Below are 21,645 nucleotides of genomic sequence, written 5' to 3'. Positions count from 1 at the left end.
CAAAATTCTGAACCCACCAGCACTGGAGGCCCCCCGTTCCAGAATTTTCCAGTGGGGTGCCGCAACGCCCCTACAGGCTGTGGGATGTTTCACACAACGCTTCCTCCTGAACGGCCGGCAGATCGACACGACTATCCACGTCATCCGGTCGCTCACCAAAAGCCGATGCCTCCTCAGTTACCACACGGCATCTCGTCTGGGACTAATCGAAATCCATGTGAGAGCGGGAGACGTCATTGCCGCAACCTCGGACAGCCTGAGCTCGAGAGACTCAGTCGGCACTGTCACGTGCCATCAACCGCAAAATGTGATCACACAGGCCGACGTTGCGAGTGGTTTCCCGAAGCTGTGCAAAGGCCTGGGCAAGCTCAAGGCCCCCCCCATCCGGCTACACATCGACCCTTCGGTGACCCCCGTCCCGCAACACCCTCGGAGAGTTGGATTTCACCTACAGACGGCAGTGTCGGAGGCACTTCACCAACTGCTCTCCGACGGTATCATCGAACCAGCCACCGGGCCGACGCCGTGGGTGTCACCACTTGTGATCGTGCCCAAGGAAGGGGGCAAGATACGTCTGTGCGTTGACATGAGGGTGGCAAACACCGCCATCCAACGGGAGAGACATCCAGGACCGTGCATCGAGGACATGATCGTCCAACTGAACAACGCCCAGATGTTCTCCAAGCTCGACCTCAATCAAGGTTACCATCAGTTGGAGCTGCATCCGGAGTCCAGACCCATCACCACATTCGCCACCCACGATGGCCTCTACAGATACCGGCGGCTGAACTTTGGGATCTCGTCCGCCGCAGAAATTTTTCAGGAGGCCATCCGGCAGGTAATCAGACCCATCAAAGGCACCCTAAATTACAGCGACGATATCCTCGTGTTCGGATCGACGAAAGAGGCCCACGACCGAGCCCTCCTTGCCACGTGCACGGCACTCCAAGATGCGGGTCTCACCCTCAACATCTCCAAATGCAGATTCAGTAAATCGAAGCTGAAATTCTTCGGTCACATCTTCTCCCGTGAAGGGATGCTCCCGGACCCTGACAAGGTCGACACCATTACCAACCTGAGCGAGCCGCGGCAAGTGGCCGAAGTCCGTTCGTTCCTCGGCATGGCGGGGTATTGTGCCAGATACATACCCCACTACGCGTCCCTCACGGATCCACTACGTAAACTCCTGCAAAAGGAAGCAGCCTTCGAGTGGACCCCCGCGTGTCGTGCGGCATTCTCTGACATCAAGCGTGCCCTGGCGGAGGCACACCGATTGGCGTACTTCAACCCGTCATGGCACACCGAAATTGTCGTGGATGCTAGCCCGGTGGGCCTCGGCGCCATCTTGGCCCAGACCAGCGGGGAGGACATTCACCCACGACATGTGATCGCATATGCGAGCAGGGCGCTGTCCGCCCCGGAACTTGCCTACTCCCAGGCGGAAAAGGAGAGTTTGGCAGCTGTATGGGCCTGCGAACATTTCCACAATTTCGTCATTGGCAAAAAGTTTACGCTCATCACTGATCACCAGGCCCTGTTGTCCCTGTTTGGGAACCCTCACACCAAGATGCCCCCTAGGATCGAGAGGTGGGGCATCCGCCTGCAAGAATACAACTATGACATAGTACACCGCCCCGGGGGTGACCTCAACCCCGCTGACTACTTGTCACGACACCCCGTCGGGGCGCCAGTGACCCGGGAGGGTGACGTCGCCTACGTACAGTTCATCTCCACCAACTCACTGCCACCCGCGATGTCCCTCGAGAGAGTTGCAGCCGCATCGGCGGCCGACCCGACCATGGCCCTCGCCATCAGCCTCACCTCCGCCAACAAGTGGCACGACCACCGCAGAGCGACGCTGGCGCACCCGGGGGTATGCAAACAGGAAATTGAGCGGCTGGCCAGGATACACAGGGAGCTGGCTGTGAAGGACAACGACATCCTCCTCAGAGGGTGCAAGATCGTCATCCCCACCACGCTACGGAACGAGGTCGTGCACATAGCACATGAGGGCCACAGGGGCGCGGACAACACAAAGAAACAGCTGAGGTGCCATGTCTGGTTCCCCTTCCTGGACACGGCAGTAGAAGAATGGGTGAGAAACTGCCATGCATGTCAGTGCACTGCCCCTCCAGAACACCCTCCCCCGCTACAATATACACAGATTCCAGAACGCCCGTGGGAGCGCGTAGCAATGGATTTTTACGGGCCGACGGAAGCTGGCGATTACCTCCTGCTTCTCATAGACGAGCACTCAAGGTTCCCGATAGTCAAATCCGTCACCACCACTGCATTCCCACAGGTAGCGGCGGTGATAGAAGAGGCATTCAGCGAGTGGGGGATCCCGAAGATGGTCAAATCTGACAATGGACCGCCATTCTGTGGCCACGAATTCAGGACACTAGCAGAACACCTAGGGTTTAAACACATGAAGGTGACCCCTCGCCACCCACAAGCGAATGGCATGGCCGAACGCTTCATGGCGTCCATCAAAAAAACACGACAAAGAGCCATGCTGGAGGCAGTCGACCCTCACCAGGCGTTGTGCCGACTCTTAAGGGATTATAGAAACACCCCACACGAAGCCACGAACAAGACGCCTGCTGAACTAATGCTTCGATACAAGGTGAGAACCCGCATACCTCACAACTTGTCACCGGAAGAACCGCCTGACATAGAGGTGCTCCAAAAGGATGCAGAGGTAAAAGAAAAAGCGAGATGGGACACTGACTCACGCCGCCATGCGACGTTGCCAGACTTCCACGTAGGGGACGAAGTGCTCGTACAACAACCAACCCTCAGGAAGACAGATCCGCGGTTTGCCCCAAGCCCCATGAGGGTAACCGCAGTCAACGGCACTATGGTGACAGCGGAGGACCAACATCGAGCTGTCACCAGGAACTGTCAACACTTCAAACACTACAACAGACGAGAGGGATCAGGAGGGCCCCAAAGGTCTGTCTCTCCAGAACCTCGAGAGCCGCGGGATGACCCGTGGATTCCCCCGGGAAGAGACCCGGACGAGCCGAGTCAGGAAGAAGGTGCCCCGGAAACCCCGGGACCAAGCGCCCTTGACGAGAGGCCTCGGAGAGTCGTCAAGAAGCCGGTGAGACTAGTTGAAGAGTGTTGACTCTGATGTTTGGACATATTGTTCGGGGGTGGTGTTGCCAGGCACTCGAGAGTTAATGAGTGCAGCCCCCGCCGTTGGGGAGGCGGAGTTATTGTATTGGGGAGCGGGAAGGAGAAACGGGGAGTTCTGGGTAAGGCGCGAAGGCGCCAGTTCCTGTTAGAGATTAGATGAATAAAGAAGTTGTTACATCCACTCCGTGTGCGCGTCCTCCTTACTGGCCCTTCTGAGAGGGTAACAGATGATGCTTCCAAATCATGGATAAGGGCGACTCATGCCTCCAGTCCTCCTTGACCTCTCGGCTGCAAACAACAACATCGACTACCACATCCTCCTATCCCTCCTTGTCAACAGGATGGGATTTTCTGGCACTGCCCTGAATTGATTTGCCTCCTACCTCTCAGGCAGGCACCAGGCTGGCCAGATTAACTCATTGCGTTCTAACTGAATCCAGGTCCCATGCAGAGTTCCTCAAGGATCCATCCTCTCAACAATCCTTTTTAACCTTTATATTGAGGCTGAGGGCACTCCTCAAATATCCCAATATAGCCATCCACCAATCCGCAGACGATACTCAGTTGTACATGAGAGTAAATAGTGAACAGGACATGATTCGTCTCTGCAATTATCTAGCCATCATCCAGTCTTGGATGTCAACTGACTACCTTAAACCAAAACCAACCAAGACTGAATTCTTCCTCATCAGTACGCCTGCTTAAAAACAGCTAATTTAACAATGGCTCAAGGATATGCAGCTAGAAGGATTTGGTCCACAACTCTCTGACTCAGCAAAATCCTTAGATTTTACCATTGACAGCAGTCTGTCCTTCCAGAAACACATAGCCAAGAAGGCCCAAACAGCCTGGCTCTGACTCTCCACCCTCCACAAAATCAAACCCTTCATTCCGCCCCAGGACTTCCGGACCGTAGTGCAGGCCTTTGTGGTCTTGCACATTGATGGAGGAAATGCTCTCCTGACGGGGCTCCTAGCTGCTCACTTGGCTCCCAAGAGCAGCCCACCATCTGCAGCACGTCTTATTAGGGGTGCACGGAAATTAGACCACATCACCCCATCTTGCATTGTCTTCCACTACAGGCTAGGATACTGTTCAAGACTGCCTGTATAATCTACAAAGCACTCACGAGTAGCACACAAGTGTACCTGGCGGCTAATCTCCACATATCTGGTAGCACACGCTCCTCGCACAGCAAACATACCACCCGGCTTGAATAACAACTTGTCCACGAAAAGAGGGTCTGCAAACAATCTTTCTCTTGTCACTCACCCACCCTCTGGAACTTGATCTTGGTGTCGGCTTGGAATGCACCCCCAATTCTCCAATATTTTGCGAATCTCTCCAAGCATGGCTTTTGCAACAACCCCTGACCATGGGCTAATTCCATAGAGACACATACTGATGCACAGACCTCAACTCACAGTGCTGTGCCACTGTTACATATGCCAGCCCAAATGCTGGTCACCAACACCCTGTACAGCATTCTGCTGCTCCTGAGCAAGGTCCATTCTTTAAAAAATAAAATAATAATAAAAATAATGAGTAAAAGGCATGCCCACACACTCTTCTGGCCTCCCCAGATCAATGAGACACATATCCAGCTGTAGACAGCTATGAGAAACGTGCAGAGGAAAATACAAGGGATGCAGGCAAGAAGAAAAGGAATACATAATGCAAATAAATCAACCACAGAACACAAACGAAAATGGAGAAAAGGTCATGCCGGAATGTCCGCACAAAGATCGACACACATTATCCAAGTGTTATGCACCCAAGCAAGTGTAGAAAGTGGGAGAACGATAGACACAGACCATGAATGGAAGGCAATGGAACTTAGAAAGGCTGGTACTGTACCATAGAAAGCAAGAAGAAAATCCAATAAAAGTACTAGAGTCTGAAGAAACAGGAATTACAAACATTGGTGGAACACAAGAACTGTTGACAATATTGGACTCCATAGGCAAGGCACAACAAGCAATCGAATAAGGAATAGCAGGAGATTCAGAGGAATATCCTGAAGAGATAAATACACAGCCAGAAGAGTGGCTGAGTTCTGGTGTGGATGACAGAAGATACAGTACCAAAATAACTCAGTGACTGGGAATACTTCCAGTATAATGACTTCATAATGGACTGATTTGCTTTTCCTCTTTCTTCTGCTAACTCTGTCTGGTGAATGTGGAGTGTCATCGAGCGAGGATGGGTCATCTTAATGGGTGGTTGCAATTAAAGGAGGAGCACCAGAGCTCATATGCTTGTGGCCTGCATATTCATAACTTCAATAAATAATAATTGAAACATGCTGCTGTGTCGAGAGCTTTACCATCAGCATGTGTGAGATTTATAGCAAAACAAAGAGGCAATGGCTGGAAGGTTTAGCATTAATCTTGACCATGGGGCAATTGCTTTGGGCAACCCTCCAGACCACCGTTGTTCACCTGCCAAGCTATTACAGAAAAGGGAAAGACCATATGCAAATCAGGCTTGGTCCCAACCCTAAAGGGTCAGTCCAGACCGAACAGCTAGGTCACATCCCTTCTGCACAAGACCACAAGCAACCCCAGACATGTTTTTTGGCCTTATTGGGTGTCATCAGTCAGGAGTAGCTTAGGTCTCTAGTCCCAACAGGCACGACACCCATTTATGGCATCACAGAGCACTATGGGGCCGATTCATGGAACAAATGTGCCCTGAAAATCTTGGTGCAAGCTGGCACAAGCGTGAAAAAGCAAGCGCACGCGTTCGATTCATGGAAGGGCCTGCGCGTGTTTTCCCTGGGATGTGCGCCAAATCCGTGCATGGCACACACGGGTGCACATGGGCGCACACGGGCGCACACATGATTGCAACATACCGAACGCTGAAAGCTCACAACATCGGCGCACACACCAAAAAGGGGGCGGGACATGGGGCGTAACACGCGGAATGAGGAACAACGTGTGAAAAAGAAGGCATAACTGGGGAAGTACTGCAGGGAAATACACGGAACGCCCACCCGCACGCGAACAACGCATATTCATGGAATCGAATACGGGAAATCCGTGCACTCTAAAAGACGCGCACAGGCGTCAACATGTCCGCCACACGAAGGCAAGCGGAAGCATCCCCGTGCGAAGTATAAAAGTGCGCGCAAACAACAAACACATATATACAGCTACGATGAATGCACCGTTTGTCACAGCACTGATTGTGAGACACCGCAGGAGGAGGAGAATAGCCAGGGCCCGCATTTTTTTCCCCAGACTATCCTTTTTGGGATGCCTGACGACCAGGTCTATGGCAGGCATAGGTTTCCACCTCGTATCATCCTAGACCTGGTCAGGGAGTGGGAAGATGACCTTACATCCCCCACCCTGTGCTCCTAAGCATTCAGCCTTTTGGAGAAGGTGCTCAATGTCCTGCATTTTCAGCGGACAACTGCCATAGTGGGTGGGGTCTCACAGGTGATGCAGTCACGCTGCCTAAACCAGGTGTTGGCAATCATGACTGCGTGCCTCTCAGTCCGCAGGCACATATACATGCCCAGAACCGTGGTCCAGGACTTTTACAGGGTGGCACAATTCCCCAAAGTGCTCGGTGCCATAGATTACACCCATGTGGCCCTACGTACACCTATGGCCACTGGGCACATCTATCGAAACCGCAAGCACTGGCATTCCATCAACGTGCAGGTTGTATGCGATGCCAAGGGAATCATCACCTCTGTCTTTGCAAACTACCCGGGCTCTACTCATGACAGTTTCATATACAGAATGTCTGCCCTGAGCTGGGCCCTGGAAGCTGGGAAGCATGGCGACACATGGCTCCTAGGTGAGTACAAATGCCTGTGCACATGCATGCATGTCACACACAGACAAATACACAAACCCAAATAATCCCAACCATTATCACCTCCCCAGGGGACAGTGCCTACCCTCTGAGCAACCACATGATGACGCCAATCTGGAACCCCACCACACCACCTCAGGTAAGATACAATGCTGCCCATATTGCAATCAGTGGAGCGCACATTCGGAGTGCTCAAGTCACGCTTCCGCTCCCTTGACCGCTCTGGCGGCCAGCTACTAAATGCACCCCCAGTAGTGTGCAGGATCATTGTGGCAGCATGTGTCCTGCAAAATGTTGCAACACGGCAGGGTGTACCGGTGGACATGGTGGTGCCCCCACATCCCCAACCACAGGCACAGGTGCTGCCCATGGGAGGGGAAAGGGCACGTGGCGAGGCAGCCCGGACCCAGCTTTTGGCCACATTTTTCACCTAAACTCCCACCCCTGCGGAGTGCACACAGGCCTGGCACATACCAGGTGACAATCGATGACGACAAAGAGACAGTCAACTGTCACAACCTTACCACCCTGAGAATGTTGCCATGGAAGTGCTACATTGTGTGCATCCCTAGCTACTTAGAAATAACCAATCCTGTGTGACCAAAAGGAACACATGCAAGGTGTGTATCACCCCCCCCCGCAAAACAGGCCATGACAATCCCTGGTATGTTTCCCAAACCCTCCCAACCCACATCACCCTTGTCTGCCACACCATGACATGGCATGCAAAAGCAAAAGCCCCACACATGACCAATAAGATACGAAGTGAGATGTGATGAATGGAAAGTGGCCCGAGACAATGACGCCTGACATGGAATCAGATGAAATGACTGACCAACAACCTCCCACACATACCAAGTCATACACAGATGCTTTCCACCAGTCGTAGCATGAACACAACACTGAATGCCTGTTCACATGCACATTGGGCAAGGCAAAATCGCTACTCCCGAACCCGCGTGCTGTGTGTTTCTCCTGCAACACACTGCTCAGCACACAGCACAGTGAGCAGCCATTGTGTTGCGGATACACCTTGAGCATCACATGAAAAGGACAAACAAGATAAATAACCAATTGATGCATGTACAGGATCCCCAAATGGTAATAGATCATGCGCTGCAGGGACACAGCGTGCCCGAGAATGCAGTCTGTGTGCACCTGTGGGCATGGAAGGGTGGTTGTACGTGTGGTGGAGCATTGTGCAACTGTGTGTGTCAGGAGGGACATGCACTCAATATATGCATGTGAAATCAAGTGACCCACAGTGTCCTGTACACGTCACATGTGAACATTGCCCATGTGTACACCCCAGCCTGTCAAACCACACCAATCCCCTGACACCTGAAAAGTAAAGACAATACAGGAACAGGCATTGACCAACAGAACACATCATGTACATAGTACCCCACAATTACAATATCAGAGTGCCCAAACACTGTAGCCCAAGCCAACTGTCCAACAACAAAAGGCCCTCCCTCATTTACACATCACCATGACCATCTGAACAACTGTGTCTGGGGTATGTAGCCTTCTTCCTTCAAGTCTACCTGGCTACAGGATCACCCTACCCCTTGGTCTCCATGTTCCACCTTGCGTGTAAATGGGGTCCAGCCCCCTCAGAGGCCACCTTGACTGGTAAAAATACCAAATCGCAGAGAGCTCCAAGGAGCCAAACCCCCAAACCAGGGGAAAAGCCTGTAGGCACCAAAACACCCTGGAAGAGTCTCCAGTAGATGACTTGAAGTAGCAGAAAATGTCCAAGCACATGTCCAAGCAGAATGATAGAACAACCAAGGTAGCACAGTTCAACAATGGTCCAACAGGATGGGTACCATTTTCTGTACATAATATACAATGAGGGGGCAACAACTGATGGGTAGTGTCACAGCTCTGGTGTCCAGGCACAGGAGTGGCACGAACCAACCACCCCCTCTGTGGTCTGGGCGCCTGCAAGGTCAAATTTACACAGGCCTCCGAGACCCCGGCAGGGAAGGAGGGTCAGGAATCTGTTGTTTGGACAGGCATTGGTATTCAGGATAACCGGAAAGAGGGGCAGGAGAGGGGAGTTGGATTGGCAAGGGAAAGTAGGCAAAATACAAAATACAACTATTGACAATAACACATACTCAATCAGAGAAACTATGTTCATTATGCACATTGTACCAAATGAGTCAAATGCAAGCCAAAGAGAGACTTATCTCTGGGGTGAGTGCTGGCCTCCTGCCTGCGCACTCTCAGATCCGGTAACAGCAGCAGTTCAATGCTGCAAAGAGAGCGTGAGTTACTAATCTGTGTGTGTTTACAACACACCCAGACACACACAACACCATTCATGCCCCAAAGTAAGTGACTTCTCCACAAAGAAACACTCTTGTCTGCTGCTATGTACATGTACGTTAGCTTGCCCCCGTGATGGTTCATAAACTGTCAATGCAGTAAGGCAGGTGCACGTGGGCGCATGGGAAATGGAAGACCAATGCATCAAGAATCACACATGATACAATGGTCCCTGGGTGAGCTGCTAGACGCGTATAGCGAGGTGCAACTTCAGTACAAGTCGTGTTCTGGCAGCCGCAGATTTCAATAGGTAGTGCACGTGGCAATTTGCACGTGCAAATGATGTGCACTGCACACGAGTCTGTGCCTCACTGTGTGTCCCTGTGCGCTGTATCAGTTTCTGGCTAGGAACGCTACTGTGCTAATAACTCAGCTTCAATGGACCAGTGGGGACTCGAGGACATGTTCGATGGCCCCTGCGTGTGCCCCTGACAACTTGTAAAGCTACTTGGCCCTCAACGCATCTTAGCTGTACTGTGCGCTTCTACAACAATGCCTGGCCAAGCTCCCCAGCACTGGTGCTACTTAGCATGCATGTGCAAGTGGCCTGGTGGAAGGTTGGCTGCAGTATGGCCCCTTGTGCTGCTCACTTGCTTGGAGCTCCTGGAAACACGTCTGCTTCTGTCGGACGTCTGAGCACAAGCCCTGTGCTTCTGCTTGCGCACACATGCGCACGTCTGCACCACCAAACGTGGCCAGGTTTCAGTAGTACTTGGCCCTGTGTCTGCTGGCAAAGGTAGTCTGGAGGCTCATTTTCCTGTAGAAAGGGCATAAAAGATATTAATAAGGCTGGAAAGTTTCCTGTTTGTGTGTCTTCATGCTGGTTGTCACTGGGCCAGGTTAGAGACCTACATCCGAACTCCTCCCACCATCAGTGTGACTTTGACAGGCAAAGGGTGCAGGCTACTGTCTACAGCATAAAGTGCATCAAGCACATATACAGGCAAGAGAAGAACATACATCACAATCCACATCAATTAATGGAGATATCAATCATGTACTCACCCAAATTGATTACAGACACGGCATGGATAGAACCCACTCAATCCCCACTAGGTGTGTTAACACAAGTAGTACAGCAGCAGACAGGCCACAGATATGACGAAAGTCCAAAGCCCTTGTGTAAATAGCGTTACACCGAACCATCCTTGCGAGCCCATGGATAAGGGAAGCAGGAGTGGCCTATGTGAGTCAGGACCCCAAACTGCAAAAACATACACGAGACAAGCTTCAAGGGCCCAGCTGGAACAGACAGTGGATGCTTTCAAAAGCCACAAAGCATCACACCGTCACATGAATGCACAATAGACAAGCAATTTTAAACTACATTAACTAATTAAACTAACTATCAAAAACCATATTAACAAACTAAAAATAAAAATGGCCACATACGACCCGGGGGGGGGGGCACCCAGGAGGCGGGAGGTAAAGGGTGCACCTCAACACCCACATGCGATGATGTTGAGACAAAAAAAACTCCATGGGCTCAACACCTGGACAGCCCGACCTGTGTGGGAGATATCTCGTCGTCCGAGTCACCCTGTGGCTGAAAAGGTTGACGTGGCACAGTACCCTGACCACGCCTAGGTGCAGCTGCCCCTTGTCAGCAGCAAGTCTGCGGGACGGGTGAGCCTGGTTCTGTGCGGCGATGACACGTAGGTCAGCATGTAGAACCTCGCGTGATACGCGTGCTTCCTCTTGCAAGGTAACACGTGTAACACAGAGTTCTTCCTGCGTGGCCTGGCCGGACAACTGGTACACTTCCCGGCAAGCATGTAGCTCAGCCGAGTTGGTATTCTCTAGCTGCTCCAACCTCTCCTCTGACCGCGTCCTCTGGGACATCATGAGCACAGCCAGAGTAGATTTCTGAGGGATTCAAAGTCAACCCTCATGGCCTCCATGTGTGCCTCTGCGTGAGCAGCAATTGCTTGATGCAAAGACACCATTTCAGCCCGGTGTGCCCTGTCTGAGGCCGCCATGCCGAGCCTAAGCGAGCAGGCCATGGACTGTGCCGCCCGCTGCTGGAGTTGTACCTGCCTAGCAGGGGGGAGCACGGATTGGACCACACGTTCCATGCTCACAGGGATGTTATCAATTGCTGCCCTCTGGTGTTCTGAATTGGCAACCATGGCTTGCTCCCACTCAGTATACCCCAGTGGCGTGCGGCCACCACATTGCTGGGCTTGACACCTGTGGGGCCCAAAGACCTGTCGTCCTTGTTGGGTTGGCACCGCCTGCGGCTGCAGGACTACATTCCTCCGTCAACGTGATGCCCCAGGCACATCAGCAACTGGTGCGGAGGGTGACCCTGCGTCCCGATCCACCACAGGCAGAGGTCCCACCACCATCTGGCCCTTCAGTGCAGGTGTCGCAGACAGAGGAGTGTCCACATCAGAATCACTGACCCCTGACGAATGGACCCGATGCACATCCAACTCGACATTGTCGTCAGAGTGATCATCCAGGCTAGACTCATTGCCAGCCATAGACAAGATGGTCTGTAACACAAATGGCTTCTCGTGGTCTACCACCCCACGACCCCCACTTGTGCCAGGTTGCTGGTGTGATAGCAACCCTGTGTCTGACATGACAACACCATCCTCTGGCTCCATTGCGTCATCATCTGAAAAGTGGAGGAAAAATAACATTAGTACACATTTCAGAAGCAAATAACACAAACACACATAGACATCACACAGACAGCCAACACATGAAGCAGACATGTCACACACAAATGAGAACCTGGTATGCATGCCAGGTCACTTTGACATTGCATCAGTGACTAGGCATGTAGAACGGTGTAACAAGGCTCAGAAGTGGGTTGATGCAGTGCAGAACATGTGTTCGTTACCCACTATCTACATGAACAAGTACATCATGATGTATATCAATAAACGTGAAGACAGGGCAAGTACAGGCATCACGTGCAATGTTCATGCAATCGGTTGCATGGCTACAAGCAAATCCCCCCGCCCCTCTTCCCCTAAGTGAAAATGCAGGGATGCATTGCATGGCAGCGAAAGGGTGACCAGAGACCTGTGTATTGGCAGACAGTGTTGACTACCATCAATTGCATCATCTGAGTCAACTGACAACACAGCAGATGATGATGGGACAGTAAGCAGGACACATGATGAACCCTCAGTAGTACACCCATGTGTGGAGAAGCCACTAAACCAGTTGAACAGAGTCAGTGGGCCTGAAACAGGGGGAGGCTTGTGCCCCACACAGACTGTGACACCCTAAACATGTGTGTGATGCAGGACTGAGCCAGAGTGGGCATGGAATGGATGATCAAATGCCATGAAATGTAGGTGATCCTGATTGATTGATTGATATTGTATTCCTATCATGCTCGTACACAAGTGTTTCAGAGCGCGACAAGGCAAGGGAGGGGAACAGGGGAGAACAAAACAGCGATATCTTACTAGGCCCAGTGACTTTGAGAATGCCCAAGTGCATGGAGGGGGGGAGGGGAAAAGTGCATGGAAGGGGGGAGAAGTGGAAAGTGCGAAGCAGAGGAGAAACAGATAAATAACAATAAATAAATAATAAAGGCAACAAACAGTGGTAATGCAGGCAGCAATTTGCAAGTGCTAGGTTTAAGGCAGCAGAGTAGGTCTGATAAGTGCAGGAAGAAAAAGGGGGGCTGTATGGGTACAGATACAGACCCCATTGCAAGGGGTGGCCTAGAGGCAGTGCGGGAGGGTGGCAGGATGAGCAGGTACCTGGGCCCGAAGGACAGAGGGTGGCCAGGTGAACAGTGCCAAGAGAGAACAGATCAGCAGGGGAAGGTGGAGCAAAGGTAGAAGAAAAGAGGAATGTCTTGAGGTGCTTCCGGGCACGTACTACAATGATTATCCAGTCAAGGACACATAGGGGCATGCATGGAATGCACATGGAGCATGAATGGGCACTCATGTCCCTGAGGAGCATCTGCTGTCTGCACGGTCCAAGTGAGACACCCTGCATGAAGGACAGAGGATGTACCTCACTGCATGTGTCTGGCAGGTTGGCTGGTGAAAGTTTGCATGTACACAGGAGTCTTGAACAGGCCATTGCAGTACGCCAACATGATGCACACCAGTGCAATGGTGAAAGTGGGGTGCAGGGGGGGTGGAGGGGCAAGGGAGCATGCCTACGTGGAGTACCAGCATGCAGGCAGAGGACACATGCACGTCAGTCATGCAATGACATAGTCCCAGTGCTGAGAGGAAAGACACCCCAGGCTACATGCAGAAGGGCCAGTGAGCTGGAACATGGACCGGAGGGGCAGCCGGGTGACTAGCATGTGAGTAGGGTGCAAATGTGGTGATGAGGACAGTCCCCGTTGCTCTACATGTCCACCATCCTGCACAGTAGGCACGCATCAGTGAAGCATTGCATGACTTGCACATGAGAACCATGTACACATGACATGTATTGGCAGTCAAGCACAACAGATCACACAAGCGAAACGCACATGGCCTCGACAAACATGTGACAACACTCACTGGATGGGGCATCAAAGTACAACATCTCTCCCACTCCTTCGACCATTCCTGGTGGTATGAACCCCGCAACGACTGACTCGTGTGGAGTGAGGTCTTCCTCCTCAGGTGGAGGCCCACTGCCAGTCACCAGAGTCATGTTGTAATTAGAGCCACGCTTCGCTTTAGTGCTGCATTTGAGGTCATCTCAACACTTTTTGCACTCTTGAGCTGTGCGCACCTCATGGCCGAATGCACTCACATGATCCGCAACTTGCTTCCAGTGGGACATACGATGGGCAGCCGTAGTTTGACAATTCGGCCCCACTAGCATATCACAGTTGTGGTCCCGCACGAAGTCCACAAGGAAGTCCAGTTACTGCACGCAGAAAGGCTTCTTCCTTGATGTGCTGGAGGCCGTAGCTGTGTCTGGGGTCCCAGCCTGACTTCAGGTGCAACCTTTCTCCTCTTGGACGGTGGTCCAGACCCTGGCTGGCAAATGCCACCCTGATCAGTACGGGCAGTGGCACCGGTGGATTGAACCGAGGGAGTGGCAGGTGGAACAAGGACGGAAGCCCTGACTTGCGTCAGTGGCTGCTGGGTGCCCTGGAATGCCAGGGTTATTGACCGGGACTGTGTGCCTCCTCACCTCCTGGAAATCTTTAAGGGACTCTTCAGGTGCCAACGCAGCCTGCGCTGGCAGACCCAGAGCCTGGGTGGTGGTGTCCACAGATGCACCTGCAGCTACCACTACCCTTGGGCCGGTGGCAGTCGATGAAACGGACTGCCGGGTCACATGGGCTCCAGTGCCAGATGCAAGAACTGCATCTCCCAGAGCTGCACGGGGTGGTGGCATGACTGCACCAATACGTGGCACAACATCATGCCGAACTGGCGCACTCCTGCCTCTTCCCCCTCTGTAGCCACCCTGGACACCCTGGAGTTCCCCTATTCCCTGGTCACCCCGGCCACGTCCCTGACCACGCCCGCCATGTGGAGTACGCCCAGCTAAGGCACCCCTCACCTTTCGTGGCCTCCCAGCGATGGCACAGATGTAGTAGTGCCGACACAGATGTGGTAGTGCCAATGGGAGGTGTACACGACAATTGTCCTGGGCAATTGGGGTGAAGGGGGTGGTATACAAGATGTTAACAGCACCCCTGTACCTGCAAGGCTGTATGTGACCCCGGTGATAAGGTGACGGGTCACGCAACGCTCAGGCACCCCAAAACTGCAGTAAAACCATGCACGCAACCCCCGGTAGCCCACGTTGGTGTGGAATTAACTTCCCGCAGTACGCGGTGGCACCCAGGGACATGAAAAACACGTACACGTGGGACACGCAGGCTACTATGACCTCGAAAACAGGTACGTGATACACGGGGTCAACCGCAGTGGGAAAAATAGCGTGCGCGACTCACCGTCAGACTAGCGTGATAATAAAAAACACACGTAGCCAATACCCCCGCCAAAAGAAGAGTTACGTCCTTGATCCGCTGTGAAGTTGTGATGGTTCACGAAACAACACGAAGTAGCAACACACACGTCGGTCTCCACGAAAGGCATGTACAGCGAACTGCTGGCCCCGCTCACCTTTAACCCATGCTGAGGGAAACACCCGCGCGCGTCACTTCACATATGCGCTAAGGGCCTTTCCTCGAATTACACGCAGTAACACGCATACATGATTTTTTGGCACGTGCGGATGCACCTGTGTTGAGGGAAACGCCCGTGCGTATCACATCACAAACGCGTTTACGCGCTAAGGGCCTTTCCTCGAATTACACACTGACGTGCAGTTTTTTCATGTGCCAAATCACTCCGTATCAAGCTGGCCATGCAACAACACACGGAAGACCACGCTCCTGCCCTGAAGGCCATTTTCCTGCCCCCCCCGAGCCCAGAGCACGCTCCAACCTGCCATCTGCTGCTGCCTGCCTGCTGGCCACGTGTCCTGGTATTTGGTGCCTGCACGTCAGCCATCTTTAGGGGTCCAGTTGCTGTGACCACCCCTGCTGGAACAGAAGACTCCTGACTGGTATTCTATCGCTCCACAGCCCAGCCCCAGGACCCAGTTGCCCACCCACACCTCCCTCGGGTGTTGCCATGTCTGACACAACACCATCTGGCACCAGTGGCAACCCCCCAGCAGAGAGGCAGAGGGCTGCCAGCTTCAGTGCCAATGAAGTTGGCTTCCTGGTGGAGCAAGTCCTGGGGCATTATGATGCCCTCTTTGGAAGTTCACGCGATGACAATGAAGGACGGAAGAGGATCTGGAAGGACATCGTGGCTGCCATCAACGTGGAGGGGGTGGCAGCCCGCGACATGCAACACGTCCGGAAGCGCTGGGAGGACTTCAGGTCCAGGACCCTCAGCAAGACTCGCCACCTCTTGAAGGGAAAGCATGCAGAGGGGTGCCGCGTCCGCCTTAGCAACATCCAGATGAGGGTCCTGGAATGCATAAACCCAGTGCTCCACCGCCAGATCCTTCAGAGGCAGACCCGTCCGGAGTCGAGTGGTAAATGACCATGCCTACTGATTAGACGCTATGCATGTCGAGGTGTGACAGGAGTGTTCAGGTTGGACATATGTCTTGGAAGGCCCATGTATGGATGTGTATGTACAGGGACATGAGCCTGCTGCATGTGAGTCCAGTCATGTGTGAGGCACATCAATGGTGTATGTGTTCGAATGCATGGTGCCCAAATGCATGTGTCGGTACACACATGTTTGGAATTATGTGTATGTACTGTGGCATGGTTGTGGTGTGACACATGGATGCTGGTTCCACCTTCATGTATGTGCACAATGTACATGTGCGTGTGTGTGTATTTGACATGTGTGCCACTGTGATACACCATGGATGCATGTGACACCGACATGTAGGAGGCTGATTGGCAGATGTGACAGGGATGCCGATGATTTCACTGCGACAGGTGGTGGAGATGTACAGATGCATGTATGTCTGGTGGCGTGTGTGCATGTGTTTGGCACTCCCTGTGTTGCATGTGACGTCAGGCTAACCTTTGGATGTTCATGCTGTTGTATGTGTATGGGTGTGCTGTCTGCTGCAACATTCCTGTTAATGTGCGCATGTGTGTGGGTTCAATTAATAGGTGTGTTGGGGATTGTGATGCCATGTGTGAAGTTTGACACTGACACTCATGTGCAACTGTCATGTGTGTATCAGACCATTGTACAGTGCCCTGATGCCTGTGTTCTGTCTCTCCCTGTCTGCAGCGTCAACTGATTAAGAGGGCAGAGACGGTGCTGTGGAGCACAGCGGCAGGGATCCCACAGCCAGCCGGAGACGCAAGGGCCAGCTCCCATCCCATGTTGTCATCTCGTCAGGGAGTGAGGGGTTTGGTGCCGCATCCGTGGAAGCAGAAGGGGCAGCTGAGACCCCACAGGGGCCTATGGAGAAATATGGCACCGACTCATCCAGGTTGTTGGAGGGTTTGGTTGAGGAGGAGGCCGTGGAAGGGCCACACACGGGGTCTGGAGGGGGGATTCCACTGGTGCTAGTGGTGCAGTCCAGGGGCAGGGACAGGAGGCAGCACAGGCAGCAGAGGAGGTGCATGTGTGTAATCCTGTCCCCGATCCTGTGACTGCATCATCCCGCACCAGCAGGGATGCCTTCGTCCAGACCCGTTTTCAGCGAGGGGATCCGCTAACAACTGGCCTTCCTCTCCCTGCGGACGTGACAATCCGGGACCGTGTAGAGCCTATCCTGGCTCGGGTGGCATTGCGTCAACTTGGCATCCGGGATAACATGCAGGGTTCTCATGAGGACGCTGCACATTATTTCAGATGCCTCATTGACCGCGTCGACTGGCTAGGAGGGATCACCGGTGCTGGGTTCCTCCGTGTGCTGGACCTTATACCGACCCCCTACTCAACTGAACCCCCTATGCGCCAGTCTTCCTCCGTGCCATCTTCCTGCCCACCTATCACCTGGCCACCCTGTGGAGCTGCCCCTGACCCAGCCGTCAAGCTGATGGAGGACACATCCCTGCCATAGTCGGGAGTCGGAGGTCCAGCAGGGGTGGCCACCACAATAACTGGACCCCAGCAGGAGGAGGACGTGCAGGCATCGACAGGCAGGGCACGTGCACGGCAGCAGCAGGCTCAAGGTGGGAGCGATGATGGCTCGGGTCCATCAACATCAGAGGGGCAGGCATCGGCCAGAGGGCAGGAGGACCCTGGATTGGGAGTGTCATCTGTGTGGCAGTGGTTGGGTTAGCAAATAGATGCGGAGCGGCGGCGGGCGGCAGAGGCACGGCTCACTATGCTCAGGGCGGAGAACTCCATGCACAGGGCGTTTAGGCGGGCTGAGTGCCTCGAGGAAAATTGCAGGGAGTTGGAGGTGGACATAGCTTTATTCCTGCAAGACCCCGGGGCCAGGGAACAGGCCCGCCTCCAGGATGTTGAACAGGGGTTCGATGATGCCCTGAGCCAGGAAATCAACAAGTGAGCCGTAGGACTTGCCCGCCGCCATTGTATATAGTTCATTAGTGTTAGGGTTCCTTTCTATTTTTCTTTCATTTGGGGCGCATGAACTATGCCCCACCTTTTTGTGTTTAGTTATTTATTAGGCAGGGTTTTTTGTAGGTTTCCTTTGGATTGTTGGGCTCATGGACCCTTGGATTTTCTTTTGTAAATAGTTTTCGATGTGGATTTCATTTTCTTCGACCTATGGTGGAATACTTTGCTTTTTTTGAACTGTGATTTTTTTCTTATGGACAAGCCCATAGGAGCCATTTTACTTTGGATTGTATTGGTTGCAGCTTTTATTTATTTTTTTACAATTTTTGAATTCCGGACTTGGATTATTTCTTTTCATTATTGTGTGATTTGGTTTTATTAATTTTGTTGATTCTTCAATACACTTTTTCTCTTTACTTGTGTGGTCTTCTATCATTTGTTTTGTGCATGTCACAATGTTGTATTTCACAGTCATGTGTCGCCATTGTGTGGGTCCAAGGGACATGTATTCATGGGCATGCTGGTTATGTATTTTGTATCATGACTTTGGGAATTCAATGTGGGGTGTTTGGACTGGGGTGGCCTGGGGTGGGATTTGGGTGGCCATAAGGCCCATGGGTCTGGAGTGTGATGACGTGTCGGGTGGGGGGACATGTGTCGGGGCCTGCTGGCAGGTGCCCATCACAGCTGGGTGGGTGGAGGTGCAGGGGGACATGAGTCGGGGCCTGCTGGCAGGTGCCCGTCACTGCTGGGTGGGTGGGTGTGCAGGGGGAAATGAGTCGGGCCTGCTGGCAGGTGCCCATCACTGCTGGGTGGGTGGGGGTGCAGGATGACATGAGTCGGGGCCTGCTGGCAGGTGCCCATCACTGCTGGGTGGGTGGGGGTGCAGGATGACATGAGTCGGGGCCTGCTGGCAGGTGTCCATCACTGCTGGGTGGGTGGGGGTGCAGGGGGACATGTGTTGGGGCCTGCTTGCAGGTGCCGTCACTGCTGGGTGGGTGGGGGCGCAGGGGGACATGAGTCGGGGCCTGCTGACAGGTGCCAGTCCCTGCTGGGTGGGTTGGGGTGTAGGGGGACATGAGTCGGGGCTCACAAGTGTGCTCACGAGTGCATGGTGCCATGTGGGCTGCCTGCAGGGCATGGGGACGGTAAGGTAGTCCCCTGTAATGTTGGCTGCCTGCAGGGCATGGGGAGGGTTGTAGGGTAGTCCCCTGTGGTGTGGGCTGCCTGCAGGTAATGGGGAGGGGGACCGCACACCCGGGAGGGCCCACAATGCCAAATCGCGTGTAAAACATCCCGCACACCCCCAAAATACACGTTCCCCGCTCGCCGAAGGCCTATTGCGTGCAAAACTTCCCATGCACGCCCAAAATACACGTTCCCTGCTCGCCCAAGGCCTATCGCGTGTGAAACTTCCAGCGCAACCCCCAAATACACGTTCCCCACTCGCCCAAGGCCTATCGCATGTGAAACTTCCCGCGCACCCCCAAATACATGTTCCCCGCTCGCCCAAGGCCTATCGCGTGTGAAACTTCCCGTGCACCCCCCAATACACGTTCCCCGCTCGCCCAAGGCCTATCGCATGTGAAACTTTCTGCACCCCCCCCAAATACACGTTCCCCGCTTGCCCAAGGCCTATCGCGTGTAAAACTTCCCGCACACTCCCAAATACACATTCCCCGCTCGCCCAAGGCCTATCGCGTGTGAAACTTCCCGCGAACCCCCCAAATACATGTTCCCCGCTCGCCCAAGGCCTATCGTGTGTAAAACTTCCCGCAAACCCCCCAAATACACGCAGGCACCCCATCCACCCTGGGCATGCCCCACAGGCAGCCCACTCACACTCCCCATGCCCCACAGGCAGGCCCCACCACAGGAGAGTGCTTTTTCTACACAATTTACCTGGCGCGAGTGGGGTACGTGTATTCCGAGGGGTGCACGGGGAGTTTTACATGTGATGGGCCTGCTGCGAGTGGGGTACGTGTATTCTGGGGCGTGCACAGGGAGTTTTACATGTGTTTTCACTGGCATGAGCAGGGTACATGTATTCTGAAAGGTGCGGGGGGAGTTTTACGCGCGATGGGCCTGGCGCGAGTGGGGTACGTGTATTCTGGGGCATGCGTGGGGAGTTTTACACATGTTTTCGTGGTTGGGGGGCTGTATGCTGGTCCACTGGCCTTTGCGCCTGGTACTGGATTTGTGTGATTTCTTTGGTGCACGGGGTGTGGTTGGGGGAGTAACTGGCGCTGCTGCAGGGTTGCTGCACCACTCTGCTCCACGGCTGGTTATGGATGTATAAAGCCATGAATATACGCTGTGCGCCTAGATGGGTTTTGGCGCACACAGCTGGCGCAGACTACCGCACGCACACTCTAAGCGCCAGCCGCGTGCGCCACTTGTGCGCCGAATTCTATGAATTACCCTATATATATTTTCAATTGTGCTTCAAGAGAGGACCTGGTATTCTACAGTAACTGGCGCTAGTGTTTCTTGATTTGTGACCTAGTTGTGTATTTTTACACTTCATATTCGCCAACATGGTCCATTTCAATCTGTATGTGCTTCTCCAGTCTGTTTTTAATTTTATTAGAAATGGGAAGAGCAGTACTACAAGTCCCAGAATGTAGAGAAAAAATGTGGAGTGGATAAGCACCTACAGATTGGTATGGACCATGTTGGCTACTATGACATTTTGGGCTGCTACGAAACAATTACGTGCATGCATTCTTCAGTTGTTGACATAGAAAAGGGACTGCTGTTGGCTCTCAAGGTCTATGCAGTTTGGACCTGAACTGTTGTGCCAAATTTCTGGAGAGCAAGCGAAAACTTACGGTCCAACACGCCCAAATCAACATGAATGTGGGAATCACATGGAACACAAAGTGGCGCAATGGCTAGTTACATCATTAATGTTTTCCTCGTCACTGAAACAGGACCTGGTGTCTCTTTATTGTGGCATTTTTTATTGAAATGTGTGCCACAGTTTAGCTGTTTTTTTTCATTTCATATCTTTCTTAGATACTTGAGTATTTACTGTAAGAAGTGCTGAACACATTTTACCAAAGAAGCCTGCTTATTCGTGTTTTGATTCTGAAGTTATGTAATAAATTTAAGTAAAAAAAATAAAAGGTCTTCACATCCTTAACTGGACCATGCCAGCTGCAAGCCCAATTTCAGTAACAAAATAAAGTTCAGAGTAGGCATGTTGAAAAGGCATAGCAAAAACTGTGACTGTGGACTGGGAACTATGTGGTGTTGAATGTCAAGGGGCTTCATACCTGTGCCTCTGCAGTGCTGATATACAGGGGACACCAGCCCCGGCCCTACCAGACTGCAAGGGTACCTTTCAGCTCTAGAGTGATAACAGTCACATACGTCAACA

General features: G+C 52.8%; 1 long non-coding RNA gene across 3 annotated transcripts in view; it reads left to right on the top strand.

The window, feature by feature from the left end:
• The window catches only part of LOC138516016 (uncharacterized), an 82,313-nt gene that overhangs the window by 29,399 nt on the left and 31,269 nt on the right, over positions 1-21,645 (top strand). The window lies entirely within an intron of this gene.

Source organism: Ambystoma mexicanum, chromosome 6q (assembly GCF_040938575.1).
Source record: "Ambystoma mexicanum isolate Mex_15411 chromosome 6q, UKY_AmexF1_1, whole genome shotgun sequence".
NCBI classification, from domain to species: Eukaryota; Metazoa; Chordata; class Amphibia; order Caudata; family Ambystomatidae; genus Ambystoma; species Ambystoma mexicanum.
Note: the sequence above shows the minus strand (reverse complement) of the source record. Positions and strands in the feature narration are given on the sequence as shown.